The sequence below is a fragment of the Carya illinoinensis genome, chromosome 15 (assembly GCF_018687715.1).
Source record: "Carya illinoinensis cultivar Pawnee chromosome 15, C.illinoinensisPawnee_v1, whole genome shotgun sequence".
Taxonomy (NCBI): Eukaryota; Viridiplantae; Streptophyta; class Magnoliopsida; order Fagales; family Juglandaceae; genus Carya; species Carya illinoinensis.
In genome coordinates, this window is record NC_056766.1 from 20,246,587 (window position 1) to 20,261,608 (window position 15,022).

General features: G+C 40.1%; 1 long non-coding RNA gene across 1 annotated transcript; it reads left to right on the plus strand.

Moving 5' to 3' along the window:
* Positions 1-8,106: 8,106 nt before the first annotated feature.
* LOC122297374 lies at positions 8,107-10,096 on the plus strand. The gene is made up of 3 exons (XR_006238734.1): positions 8,107-9,439; positions 9,548-9,710; positions 9,889-10,096. It is a non-coding gene; the product is annotated as an uncharacterized LOC122297374 (long non-coding RNA).
* Positions 10,097-15,022: the final 4,926 nt, after the last annotated feature.

A 15,022-nucleotide genomic window follows, 5' to 3' on the forward strand; every position in this document is an offset into this window, starting at 1 on the left:
GAAGCAGCTCGGGTTCGCCCCAGAAGTTTGTTCAGCGGTCCGGGACTCGATCGCAAGCATCCTTAAGTGTTCGCATGGGAGGACGTGTACCTGTATGTGGAATTTGTAATAGAGCTCATGCGGGCGAGTGCTCTTCTGGTGGAGCTCGATGTTTTACTTGTGGCCAGCAGGGCCATTTTTCCCGAGAATGTCCAAGAATGGTTCAAGGGAACCGTGGAGGTAGGCGCGGTGGAAGAACCAACCCGAGACAACCAGTGCAAGCCCGGGTTTATGCTGTCACACCCGGAGAGGTGGATGATGAGGCACCAGCGACCCATGATGCTGGAGTAATCACAGGTATGGATTAAATTAATTTTAAGTTGGATTTAATTTTTGGTGCATTTGGCTCTTTCTTTGTTTTTTTTTGGATTTCATGGGTTGTGTGTTTGGTTCAGGAAGAGTTCGTTTGTATGAGTTTTATGCTTGTACTTTGTTTGATTCCGGTGCTTCACAATCGTTTGTGTCTTCCACGTTTGCTCGGGTGTGTAACTTGGTCACGGAACCGTTGCCGAAGGCCATGGTAGTGGCGCTACCCGATGGCGAGAGGGTGTGGTGTTCCAAAGTTGCTTTGGGATGCCCGTTAAATTTTGAGGGAAGGTTTTTGGATGCTGATCTGGTAGTGTTCAAGCTGTTGGGTTTTGATATCATCCTCGGGATGGATTGGCTATACCGATATTCTGCGACTATTAATTGCAGAAGTCGGACAGTTAGCTTTCAACTTCCGGATGGTGATTGTCTGGAATTCGCGGGGAGTAAATTGAAAGAAAAACCGATGATTATATCGGCGATACAGGCAAGAAGAGAAATTGCATGGGGAGCGGATGCATTCTTGGTCCAGATGGTGTCCACGCCGTCTGAGAAGAAGTCCTTGGCAAACATTCCAGTTGTGGAAGAGTTCCCCGATGTGTTTGTGGATGATTTTCCCGGACTACCCCCAGTGCGAGAGATGGAGTTTGTTATAGATTTGGAACCTGGAGCGGCTCCTGTGCATAAGGCTCCTTACCGCATGGCACCGGCTGAATTGAAAGAGTTGAAGACTCAGTTACAAGAATTAGTAGAGAAGGGATTTATTCAGCCTAGTACGTCGCCGTGGGGTGCTCCAGTTTTATTAGTTAAAAAGAAAGATGGAACTCTTCGTATGTGCATTGACTATCGGGAGTTGAACAAGGTGACCATCAAAAATAAATATCCTCTCCCGCGGATAGATGATTTATTTGACCAGCTTCAGGGAGCAGCCGTGTTCTCTAAAATTGATCTGAGGTCGGGATACTACCAGTTGAGAATCAGAGAGCAGGATGTGCCTAAAACTGCTTTCAGGTCGAGGTATGGACACTATGAATTTAAGGTGATGCCGTTTGGGTTAGCTAATGCTCCTGCTGCTTTCATGGATTTAATGAATCGGGTGTTCCAACCTTATCTGGATTCTTTTGTGGTGGTATTTATTGATGATATACTGATTTATTCTCGAGATGTTGAAGAGCATGTGTATCATCTTAGTCTGGTACTTGAAAGATTGAGAGAACACCGGCTATATGCCAAGCTTAGCAAGTGTGAGTTCTGGTTGGAAGAAGTTAAATTTCTCGGGCATGTAATTTCCAGGGGCGGGGTGGCAGTTGATCCTAGTAAAATAGAAGCCATTTTGTCATGGCCACGCCCGACTACAGTACGGGAGATCAGGAGTTTCTTGGGGCTCGCCGGTTATTATCGAAGATTTGTTGAAGGTTTTGCTCGCCTATCCGGACCTCTCACAGCCTTGACTCGGAAGAATACAGAATTTATATGGTCAGATAAATGTGAGAGAAGCTTCCAGGAATTAAAGAACAGGTTGACGACGGCACCAGTGTTAGCACTCCCTGAACCGCATAAGCCTTTCGTAGTCTTCAGCGATGCATCCAAGTTTGGGTTGGGTTGTGTCCTTATGCAGGAAGGACGGGTTGTAGCCTATGCATCTCGTCAGCTTAAGGACCATGAAAAGAATTACCCGACGCACGATCTGGAATTGGCTGCGATTGTTTTTGCACTCAAGATCTGGCGGCATTTCTTGTATGGGGAAGCTTGTGAGGTATTTACTGACCATAAGAGTTTGAAGCATTTGTTTTCCCAGAAAAATTTGAATATGAGGCAAAGGCGGTGGCTGGAGCTAATCAGTGACTATCAGTGTGAGATCAAGTACCATCCAGGAAATGCTAATATAGTTGCTGATGCTTTGAGCCGGAAGTCACATTTGGAAGACGAAGCTGAGCCGTCGGAAGTGGATTCGTTACTTTGTGGGATGAGAAGGCTCCTACTAGAGAGTTCGCAGCAAGTGGAGATTTTATCATCAGTTCTTGATATTCGGGTAACCGATTTTGAAGAATTGAAAGCTCTCCAAAGAAAGGATTCGAAGCTGCTGAACATCAGGAAAAGAGTTCGAAAGTCTCGAGGGCCGTTGCACTATAGCTTGGATAGTAATGGGATATTACGGTTCCGAGATCGCAGAGTGGTTCCAAAGGACTCAGATTTCAAAGAGCGGATCATGGCGGAACCTCATGCGGCCCCTTATTCTGTTCATCCCGGCAGTACAAAAATGTATCGGGACTTGAAGAAGAATTACTGGTGGGATGGAATGAAGAAGGACATCGCCTTACATGTTGAAAAATGCCACACATGCCGACAGGTAAAGGCCGAATATCAGAGACCTGCAGGTGTGCTCCAACCCCTCCCTATTCCTGAGTGGAAATGGGATGACATCACGATGGATTTTGTTGTGGGTATGCCGAGAACGCCTAGTGGGAAGAATTCTGTTTGGGTGATTGTGGACCGGTTGACGAAGAGTGCTCATTTTCTGCCTGTTAATAACACCGACTCTTTGGGTAAGTTAACCCGTTTGTATGTCAAGGAGATAGTGCGGCTACACGGCATACCAAAGAGTATAGTGTCGGATCGGGACCCGAGGTTCACATCGCAGTTCTAGAAGAGTTTACAGGCAGCTTTGGGTACTAAATTGAAGTTCAGTACTGCTTATCACCCGCAGACAGACGGCCAGTCAGAACGCACCATTCAGACTTTGGAAGACATGCTGCGAGCGTGTGTCATGGAATTCCAAGGGAGTTGGGAAAACCATTTGCCGCTCATTGAGTTTGCCTACAATAACAGCTTCCATGCGACCATTCAGATGGCTCCCTACGAAGCTCTTTATGGGAGAAAGTGCAGGTCGCCTTTGTGTTGGGATGAAGTTGGGGAGAGTAGGGTAATTGGACCCGAACTAATTCAAGAGATGCAAAGCCAAGTCCGGATCATCAGAGATAAAATGGCGGCAGCTCAGAGTCGCCAGAAAAGCTACGCTGATACCAGGAGGAGAGAATTGTCATTTGAAGTTGGTGATTGGGTTTATCTTAAAGTCTCTCCCATGAGAGGTGTCAAGCGTTTTGGTAAGAAGAGGAAGCTAGATCCGAGGTATGTCGGCCCTTTTCAGATTCTGGAGAGAGTAGGGTCCGTCGCCTACAGAGTTGCTTTGCCAGATTATTTTGGGGATGTTCATGATGTCTTCCACATATCATCCCTAAAGAAGAGCTTTGGACAGCAAGAGCCACGCTTCGTCGACCCAGCAAGTATTCAGTTACAACCGGATCTCACTTATGAAGTTGTTCCGTCGCAGATTTTGGATTGGAAGGAACAACAATTGAGGTCCAAGACGATACCGTTGGTTAAAGTGGCTTGGGGAGATCCGCTAGCACAAGACTTCTCTTGGGAGCGAGTGGCGGACATGAGGGAGCAGTATCCATATTTGTTTGAATGATGAAGGTATGTATTTTAATCTTGGTCTCAGTTGGTTCATGTGTGTTTGTGTGGCTTGGTTTAAGTTGGTGGTGATCTTGCAATTTCGAGGACGAAATTGTTTTTAAGGAGGGGAGGATGTGATGACCCGTTTTTGAGTGTATTTTCGCTGAAATAATTGTTTTTATTTTAATTAATATATTAGCTATTTATTTTAATTTATTTGCGTTTTTAAAGTTGGTTTTTAATTTAATTTATTTATTTGATGTTGTGTTTTATTTAGTTGTTTTGCGGTTTTTTAATATTTTTGGCGGGTTAGTTTTGCTTTCCGGAATGAGGTTTGAACCTCATCTTTTCCCTACATCTTTTTCCTTTTTCCTCTCTTTTTTCTTTTTCTTTTTCCTTTTTTTTTTCTTTTTTCTTCTTTCTTTTTTCTTCTTCTTTCTTTTTTTTCTTTTCTTTTCTTTTTTTTCCCTCCTTTTCTCTCTCCCCGACCGGCTCCCCCTCCCCCCCCGTGCTCTCTCTCTCTTCCCTCCCTCTCCCGCGTCGTCTCTCTCTCTCCTCCGGCCCAGCGCCGTCCGGCCACCTCCCGACCTCCCACCGGTCCCATTTTCTCCCCCTCCCTCCGGTGCACCTCCCCACTGAAAACCACCCCCAACCGGCCGGCCATTTGGCCGGAAAAAGCTTCCAAAGGGCGCACGGATTTCACTCCGATCCGCCGCCGTCGCTCCACCTCCGGCCACCATTTCTTCACCACTTCATCACCGACCTCTTGCCGTCCTAACCCACCCATTTCCGGCCTCCATCGACCACCGGAGCAGCTCCCACGAGCTTGTTTTCCGATTTGCCATTTTCGGCCATTTCCGGCCATTCCGCCGCCACCCACGGCCGTCCGTCACTTCCTATAGCTTCACAACCACCTCTAGACCATACCCTATCAATCTCGTGTCCTAGTTTGTCCCCGTTCAAAAGTGGGTTTTTCGGACCCACGGCCACAGTGAATTTTCACTGTGACGTTGCTGTTTTTCCGCCGTTTGCAACGCCGTGAGCTTTCTAAAAATACCGTATAGCGCTGTAAGTATTTTCCAAACCCTATTTTCAGATTTTAATATATATTGCTCATTCAATTGATTTATTTATTTAATTATTTATTTAATTGTTTGTTGTTGGTTGTTGATTCCGGACTGAGTCCGAGGAGTTTCGGGGGTCGGATGGATTGAGGACGGAGTGTTTGTTTGGTTGGTTGTTATTGGTTGTTTCGATTGGGCCGTGTGGTGTGCGTTGCATTTTATTTGTGTGCGTTGCATATCGCGTGCATGTGCATCATGTTTATCGGCGTTTTGGCGTTTGGGTGCGTGTGTCTCACGAGCCCAAGCCGTGATGGGTTATTATCACGGTGGAGCTCCTCTGGTCACTCGGGAGCGGTCAATACTGAGTGACATCCCCTGAGTAGTCGTCTGGGCGCTGACGATGTTCGGTACTAGAGGATGGGTCTAGCCCGGTACGTGCGGAGCACGAGTCTAGGCATCGCTCTATTCACCGATTCTGAGGCCCTGCGCGATGACGGAGTAGTATTAGAGGATGGGTCTAGCCCGGTACGTGCTGAGCACGAGTCTAGGCATCGCTCTACTCACTGACTCCGGGAGCGGAAATTAGAGGATGGGTCTAGCCCGGTACGTGCGGAGCACGAGTCTAGGCATCGCTCTATTCACCGATCCCGTGGCCCTTCGCTGGCGAGGGCTAGAGGATGGCCCGGCCCGGTACGTGCATGGCACGAGTCTGGGCATCGCTCGTTTAGGTGTCGCACGCGTAGCCGTTCTCTACGGTGTGGCACTGAGCCAGGGTGTGCGGATGATCCCTAGGGGAGATCATGGTGCATACGGAGCGGGTTGTGGTATGGTTTTTCGGTTATGATCCATTTTCTGGGAAAATGGTGGTTTGGGCCATTATCGGGGATAATGGCGAGGTTTGGCTTTATGGAGGTTGGTGGGCCTTATGGGTTTTGGCGTGCGTGGTAAAATATATGTGTTGCGGGGTGTGTGTTTGTTTGATCTTGCTTTCTTGTTGTTTGGGTTATATGTATTTTCATCTGGTAGTGTTTGGGTCATACTTACCTGCGGAACCTTTCTTGGTTCCGTAGCTTTTGGTGCAGAGTTCGAGGAAGAGGAGGAGGAGGCTGAGCCCGAGGATGCGGCTCCGCCGGGTTGCTGATGCTGTACTTTATCTGTATTGGTGTTTTTGTAATATTTTATTTAAGTATGTTTTAAACAGTTTGTATTACATTAAGAAAAAAAAAAATTCTGGTACTTAATTATTGACTTGCTTTCCGCTGCGTTTGTCTTGTGCACTTTGTCGCTCTTGCACACACTTGGCACACGTCGTTAGGATGGTGGTCCGGGTTGTCACCATCCGGACGTCTCGATTTCCCCGTGTTTGGGCGTGGGGATTTGGGGGCGTCACAGTTACCCATTCTGCAAGTAAATTTAGTTTTATAAATTTAAACATTCTTGTAGTTTTCTATTCTTGTTCTTTCATTTTGAGTTTATTTGTACATCAATCATAAAGTTGAAAACTAATCCAAAAGAACCAATATTAAAACTCTATTTTATATAAATTGACCATATTGACTATTTTTATGGATTATTGACATATATATAAATGAAATGTTATGTTCTTATTTATTATTCAATTTTATATGTATATTAAATTATATTTGTATTTTTAGCTACATCTACAATTTTTTTTTTCTTTATATTACTCAATATCATTGTTTTATTATGTGTAAGAGTTTTAGACTAGGTTTATTCATGTTTCAAAGATTTTTTGAATATTAATATAAATGACTACTCTAATAATTGACTACATCTGTGTTAAAACAAATAAAAAATAAAAAATAAAAAAAAATAAATTTAGTTTTATAAATTTAGTCACCCATTTTACAAGTAAATTTAGTTTTATAAATTTAGTTTATATTTAGTTTTATAAGTATTCTTTTAAAAAGTTAAAAGAATAAGGGAAAACAATTTTACTTAATAGCAAAATGTATAAAATGAAGAAAGTAAATATGAAATCAATCTTATACTAATATATAGGTGGTCGAAATGATGAAGAAAAAAACCAGAATCTGATAAAAAAGAAAATAGACAAATTTGAGAGAATAACAGAAAAGTAATATTATAAAAGTATTAAAATTAGATTTCCCATAAAATTATCTTTAATTTACCAAAAGAAGACATTATCCAAATTTTTTTTGGAAAATTATACTTATTTTTTTAAAACCTCTAACATTTCATTTATTATTCTTTATCTATTTTACTCTATTATTGTTTTATTATTAATTTTTTTACCTCTATTTATAAATTTAAGAACTCAATATTTTTTCTTATTTTTTAAAATGTTACTTTACTGAATATTTAAAAAAAATTAGATATGATAAATTTTTTATATTTCCATAAATATTTAAAATATTTTTAAAATTATAATAAATATGAGTATAATAAAACTGTAGATAATTAGAAGTAAATAAATATAATAAAAAGTTTAAATGATTAGAAGAAAATATTAATATAAAAATAATATTTAAAATTAATCCTATACTAATGTATAAATGGTGTAAATGATAAAAAAAAAAAATACATATGCATATCATCTAATTACATAATGTAAGAAATTCATTCATTTATACAATACAGTTAATTTTTATAACATATTGAGGAAAACAATAAAAACGTACCTACAATTCAATGGCTGACTGAGAGAGTAGAATGGAATAGAGAGCCACAACGAAATGAAAGAAATTTCAATATTTAAACTGCAGTTCAATTCAATTTATCAGATGAAGATATCAGAATTAACGGTAAAAAGACAATAACACCAAGCGGGCAAAGCAAAACGACACTGAGAACAATGAAGTGAACAATAAAAATAAGGGCAAAATCGGAAATAAAAAAACAAAAAACACATCTGTCGGTGGGAAGCCAAAAAGACAAAAATAACTATCGATGAAATATAACTAAAACGTAAACTACCGTAATTGCCAAATAAAGTGAAGGGTAAAATGGGAAAAAAAATGTTGGACGAAAAAAAAAAGGTGAAAAAAAGATTTATTGTTCCTAACACTGTATATTGCGGATTCGCGCTTATATTATCACTATAGATATAGATATAAGTAAATAAATGTAAATCCTAATCCGGTAATAAACAAAACACAACATGGCAGAAAAGTAAATTTTACTCTAACCCTAGACAACCCTATATAACTATCATTAACTCTAATTCCCTCATTTCTCCCCCTTCCCATTTCAGCTGCCGTCCTCTCTCTCTCTCTCTCTCTCTCTCTCTCTCTCTCTCTCTCTCTCTCTCTCTCTCTCTCTCTCTCACAGCTTTCATCTTCTTCTTTGATCTCTGTTTGTATTTTCTTCTCCTCTTAATATTTTACACTTCCGTCCGCATTTCTTTTACAGCTTTCATCTTCTTATTTGATCTTTGTTTGTTTTTTCTTCTCCTTTTAATCTTTTGCACTTTCGTCCGCATTACTCTTATATTACATTTATTTGATTTATTTTTTGTTCATTTTTTGTTTGTTTAGATTTAGATTGTTCTTTACGGTATAATATACATATATATATATATATATTTTTAAGCTTTCAGATGTGAATCGTTTATTTCGTATATTTTTTGTTGCTTTTTTATATATCTAGATCAAGATTGTTCTTTACCATTTTAAATTTTTTTTTGTTTTTACTTTCAGAACTCCAAGCGAAAATTTCCTATGCTAATTTTCATCTTCTTGTTTGATCTTTGTTTCTATTTTCTTTTCCTTTTAATCTCTTGCAGTTTCGTCCGCACTACTCATCTCTTGCGTTTATTTGGTTTTTTTTTGTTCATCTTTTGTACATTTAGATCTAGAATGTTCTTTACGAGAATTTTTTTCTCTCAGTTTTCATCTTCTTGTGTTGATCTTTGTTTCTATTTTCTTTTTCTTTTAATCTCTTGCAGTTTCGTCCACACTACTCATCTCATGCGTTTATTTTGTTTTTTTTTGTTCATCTTTTGTGCATTTAGATCTAGAATGTTTTTTACGGGAATTTTTTTTAAACTTTCAGATCTGAACCGTTTATTTCATTTATTTGTTGTTGATTTTTTATACGTTTCGATGAAGAATGTTTTTGACGGTTTTTCAAAATTTTTTTTGTTTTTACTTTAAGATCTGAACAAATTTTTTTTTGTTTGAGTTTCCTTCTCATTTTTTTGTTCTTGTTTTTGTCTGTTGCCTTATTTTGTTCTTCCGTTCTCTTATTTTGTTGTTTGATGTTTGGAATTTTCAGATCTGTACAACAACTTATTTTTTTGCAAATGATGTATGTAACGTGCGGATCCTCCGTGTACAGGCACGACATCTACGGCCGTGAAGCACCATCCTCGCATTCGTCATCCTTAGCCGGTGACAACCACCCATCCCTCACGGCTTCTCTGTGTATATTTCAACATCTCTTGTGTATTAAGGCACTCTGTTTGAGTCTCCTTTTTTTATGCATATTTTTGGATATTTTGGTTGGATTTGTTCTTTGTTGGTTCTTCCTCGCGTGGTGGCTCAGATCCATTGCCTATGGCCGCGTGTAACAGCCGACAACCACAGCGGAAGGTGAAATATTTTTCATTTGTGTAATATTTCACCATTGTGTATTAACGTACTCTGTTTGGGTTTTAATTTTTTAATTTTTAATTTTTTTTATCTGATCGATATTTTCAGTTTGTTGGTTGGATCTGTTGTTTTTGGTTGAAGGAAGTTTTTGTTTTTCCTGATGGATATTTCTGGATTTTTCCGTTGAATCTGTTGTTTGTTGGGTCTTCCTAACATTGCAGTTCACATCGGCTGATAATGGCCAGTCGGCAGCCCACGACCACGCCGGAAGGTGAAATTTTTTTCATTTGTTCATTATTTTCGTGTATTGATGTATATTATCAGTATAGATAGATATTTTTCACATCTAGACGAAATTTTTTCAACTGGATAGTTTTTTTTTTCAAAAATTTTGGAACTCGGTTTTGTTTTTTCACTCTTAACTGCTGGTTTTTTTTTTGTGTTCTCAGGACGTACGAACAAATCTGAAGATTAAATTTTAGAAGATCCAATTTGTATGATGGGTTTAATATTTTTGTTGGGTTTACTCTGTAAATAAAGATGTAAATATGCAAATATAGTTTTATCTTTCCATTTTTTTTTGCTGTAATACACATGCATATCATGTAATTACATAATGTAAGAAATATATTCATATAATACAGTTAATTTTTACAATATTGAGGAAAACAAATAAAATGTACCTACAATGCTGAGTGAGAGAGCAGAACGCAGTAGAGAGCCACAAGGCGGAATGAAAAAAATTCTGATATTTAAACTACAGTTGGATTCAAATTGTCAGATGAAAAGATAAGTATTAACGGTAAAAAGACAATAACATCAAGTGGGCAAAGTAAAACGACACTGAAGACAACGAACTGAACAACAAAAATAAGGGTAAAATCGGAAAGACAATAAAGTAAACTAATATGTCAGTGGGAGGCAGAAAGACAAAAATAACTGTTGGTGGAATAAAAGTAAAACGTAAACTGCGGTAACTTCCAAATAAAGTAAAGGGTAAAATGGGGAAAAAATGTTGGACAAAAAAAAAGGAGGGGGGAAGATTTTACTGTTCTTAACACTGTAGCAAGCGGATTGTCGCTTATATAATAACTATAGATATATATACAAAAAACAATATATAGCACCGTCACTGATCCAAGGCCACATTTAGATACCATGAAATATATAATCAAATAAAAAATTATGAATAATAATGAGATAATTTTTAAATAATAATGAAATAATTTAAGTTAAGATTTTTATTAATTGGGTTTTCAAAATATGAGAAAAAAAGTTAAATAAAAATATTATAAAATTAAAATATTGTTAAAATATAATTTTTGTTTTAGAATTTGTAAAAGTTGAATTATTTTGTGTTTTATGTGGAAGTTTTGCAAAGTTGTAATAATTAGATGAAAAAGTACGAGAGAAATTGAAAAGTGTTTATGTTTGAGTAGTGCTTGGATGTTGAGATGAGATGAAATAAGACGGGATGAAATGAGATCAATTGCTTATCAAAACATAGCCTAATGCCTCATTTGGTTACACAGATGAGAAAACAAATTTATGAGTAGTGAGATAATTTTTAAATAATAGTAAAATAATTTGAGTTAAGATTTTTATTGGGTTTGGAAGATGAGAGAGAAAAAGTTAAATAAAAATATTATAAAATTAAAATATTTTCAAAATATAATATTTTCAATATATTTTTATTTTGAGATTTGAAAATGTTTCAATTATTTTTTTTATTTTACATAAAAAATTTGAAAAGTTGTACTGATTAGATGAAAAAGTATGATGCCGAGAAAAAAGAAATATGAGAGAGAAATTGAAATGTGTTTGTGTTTGAGTAGTATTTGGATATTGAGATAAGACCAACTACTTCTCAAAAAGTAGCCTAAGGTCTTATTTGGTTACACATATGAGATTAGATGTGATAAAATGAGATGAGAAATTTATAAATAATAGTGAGATAGTTTGTAAATAGTAGTAAAATGGTTCGAGTTAAGATTTTTATGGGTTTTGGAAAATGAGAGATAAAATTTTAAATAAAAGAATTATAAAGTTAAAAGATGGTTAAAATATAATTTTTTAATTTAATTTTTGTTTTGAGATTTGAAAAAAGTTGAATTATTTTTTGTGTTTTATTTGGAAGTTTAGAAAAGTTGTAATAATTAGATGAAAATGTTGAAAATTATAAATTGAAAAATATTTCTGTTTGAATGGTGTTGGAATCTTGTCCCCCCACTTGTAATTCTACTCCTCAACGGTATTGAAATGGAGATTTGGGTGTGATGGGTTGGGCCCATACCAATAGTCAGGGTCTGCAGGCATTGAGAAAAACGGGCTAGAAGGATTTAGAGAAAAGAGCCCAAATGGGATTAGTCGTATAGGAACTCAATCGACGGCTTATCTCATTTACCCCCACTTGGCACATTAATGGGTCTGAGATTGCTTAGGATTTGGTCCCCCTAGAGATTTAGGTGCGTTAAATGCATCCCAAAGTGGCCACCCTTGAGGTTGAACCCCGATGCCAGTTGAGGGTGGTTGTATTAAATGTTGCGCCGACAAGAAAGGTGATTACCATGATGGATGGGCTTTATGAGGAATAGGACACGAGAGAGTGAAGATTAGTACCTCGAAGAAGGGAAAAGATGGTACTTAATGGGTAAGGTTGTTTCTTTTTTATTATCTCTCTCATGATTTCATCTTCCTACAATAACTGATTTTGACATTGGAGGATCCCTTGCTCTAGCAACCCCCCATTCTTTCCCTGTCGTAGTTTTCAAACAACGGTTCTAGCGGATTGCTACAAACAAGCCTAAATAGTTTACGCTTTTTGTGGGATTCTACTCTGTTTAGCCTAGAGATAATAACATGCCTTTCGTATGCCAGCCACTACACGCTCATGTGCAACAGCTTCATTGGTCAACATAAAAGGAAGAATAACGGAGATGGAAGAGTTGGTAAAGAAGTTGATGTCAAACACTGAAGTCCTAAGGTAGGAAAAAGAGGCGTTGAGGAAGAAGATCACAAAGTTCAAAGAAGGCACTAGCCAGAGCAAGGCTGAGCAAATGGAAAAGAGTCACAAACCCCTGAAGACAACGAGCAAAGGCAAATCTCCTCAATGGCAATTACGAGGAGATAGATAAAAAACTAGGAGGGTCTTTGTTTGCAGACCAAATGCTGAGCAGCATAGACCTGCCTTATAGTGTAGAGGTAATGGCAGTCCCGCTCCTGCCCAAGTTCAAGGCCCCCCCAAATTGTAATGTATGATGGATCTAACTATCCAACACAGCACCTAGAGATTTTCAAGACTCACATGACGCTGCACGGATTCTCAGGGGAGATAGTGTGTTGGGAGTTCCCTCTAACTCTAAAGAGGTGTGCTTGGGTGTGGTTCAAAACAGGCATCATCCACAACTAGAAAGAGTTGGGTAAGCAATTCCTTACTTAATTCATGGCTAGCCGAAAGAGAAAACGACTGGCCGCATACCTTCTCACTATGAAGCAAAGGGAAGAGTAGAAGGAGAGCTTGAAAGCATCCATGTATCGCTTTAACAAGGAGAACCTAGCCACCAATGATCAAGTTGAGAAAATTACATTGGTGATGCTCCTGGGAGGCATTTGGCCCCTTAGCCTGTTCATGGCTGAAATTGTGAGAAGAACCCTAGTAACCCTGTGGGACTTCATGGACTGGGTGGATGACTTCATCAACATTGATGACAACCCCCGAGCCTTGACCGTGCCACGGCATGCCAACCTCGATCGAGTCACTAGGACCCTTAAGAGGACCACAAGGGCAACAATCCCTGACAAAGAGCCTCCGGCAAGGAAGGGTTAGGCAGACAAAAGTGGCAATGGTGGAAGCTCCACAAGGAGGACGCAGGCAAACATGAACGTGCAGACACGGGAATGCAAGTAGACGAGGGAAGAGGGCAATCGCAACTTAAGGGGCTCGTAATGAACCTACCATGAAGAGGAAGGCCACTGAATCAAGGATTGTTAATTCTTGACATGAAAATTCATGCACAAGATCAACAATGATGTGAGGAAAGAGATCCAGGGAGAAGCCTTGAGAGGCCCCAATGTCCATCGCCCATCGGCCCCAAGGCGGGCGAGTCTAGATAGGCGAGAACTAAGATGGAAGGGTTGATGGAGCGAGAGCCCCAAGAGAAGGCTCGTGAGAAGAAGGGAAGCAAGCCACTAGGACTGGAATGCAACAACGCACCCTTGGCAGGGATACACACCATTGCTAAGGGGCTCATGGGAGTAGCATCAAGCAGAAAAGCCTACGCAAGAAAAGTGAGGTACAAGGAGGTTTTCAGCTTTGGGAGCCCAAACAAGCCCAAACCCAGAAGACCCCCACCATAGCTTTTGAAGACACTGAGCGTGAAGGGGTCATCTATCCCACGATGACGCCTTGGTGGTAACTATGCTAGTGGCCAACTACATGAGCTAGAGGATATTGGTGGACAACAGTAGATCCGCCAACATCCTCTTCTGGGAAGCCTTCGCCAAGATGGGGATCAGTTAAGATAGGCTACGCCCCTCCCCCACAGCGCTGAGAGGGTTCTCCGCTGATGTTGTGCAACCTATGAGAGCTATAACGCTCCCCGTCACTATAGGGGCAGGAAGGGTCACTTTGACAACCATGACTGACTTCTTGGTGGTCAAGGCCTAGTCCTCATAGAATGCCATAATTGGACGACCGGCCCTGAACATCTTGAAGTTGATAACCTTGACCTACCACCTAAAAATGAAATTTCTAATGGTAGATGGCGTACGGGTCGTGTGTGGAGAACAAGTCTTAACAAGGGAGTGCTACATGCAAGAGCTCCAGGGAAAGGGGTGCAGCAAACCCGAGCCCTATACTAGGACGGTGAAGGATGCCCCCAATGCTACTTGAGCCCTTTCTTCTCTAGTGACATATATTTCTTATTGTTTCTCTTATATGTGCAAACGAACCCCAATGTAAAGAACTCTTAATGCGAAAAGGGAGGTTACCGCATTTATGTACTGTTTAATTCGTATGGGGCTAGTAACTCGCTCTATCCAAAGCTATCGAAAGAGGGGAACACATCTCCCAAGTGTCCCACTCCCCCCTTGTCAACCAAGAGCGGTTGATGCCAAATCCAGCCTGGCTCTCGAGGCTGATGCTCCGCACTTGAGCCAAGGTGACCAAAGGGGGGAAAACCTCTTCCAAGTGTCCCACTCCCCGCTCGCCACTCAGAGAAGTTGATGTTAGATCCCACCTTGCCCTCGAGGTTGATGATCCACACTTACTCCTAGGCAATCAAAGGGGGGTATACCTCTCCCAAGTGTCCCACTTCCCTCTTGCCGCCCAGAGCAGTCGATGTCAAATCTTGCTTGGCCCTTGAGGCTGATAATCCATACTCCCTCCTAGGCGATCGAAGGGGGTACACCTCTCCCGAGTGTCCCACTTCCCCCTCGCCACCTAGAGCGGTTAATGTCAGATCCTACGAGGCCGATGCTTCGTGCTTGCGCCTAAGCAACCGAAAGGGCGGAATACGTCTCCCAAGTGTCCCACTCTCCTCTCACCGCCCAAAGAAGTCGATGCCAGATCTTACCTAGCTCTTG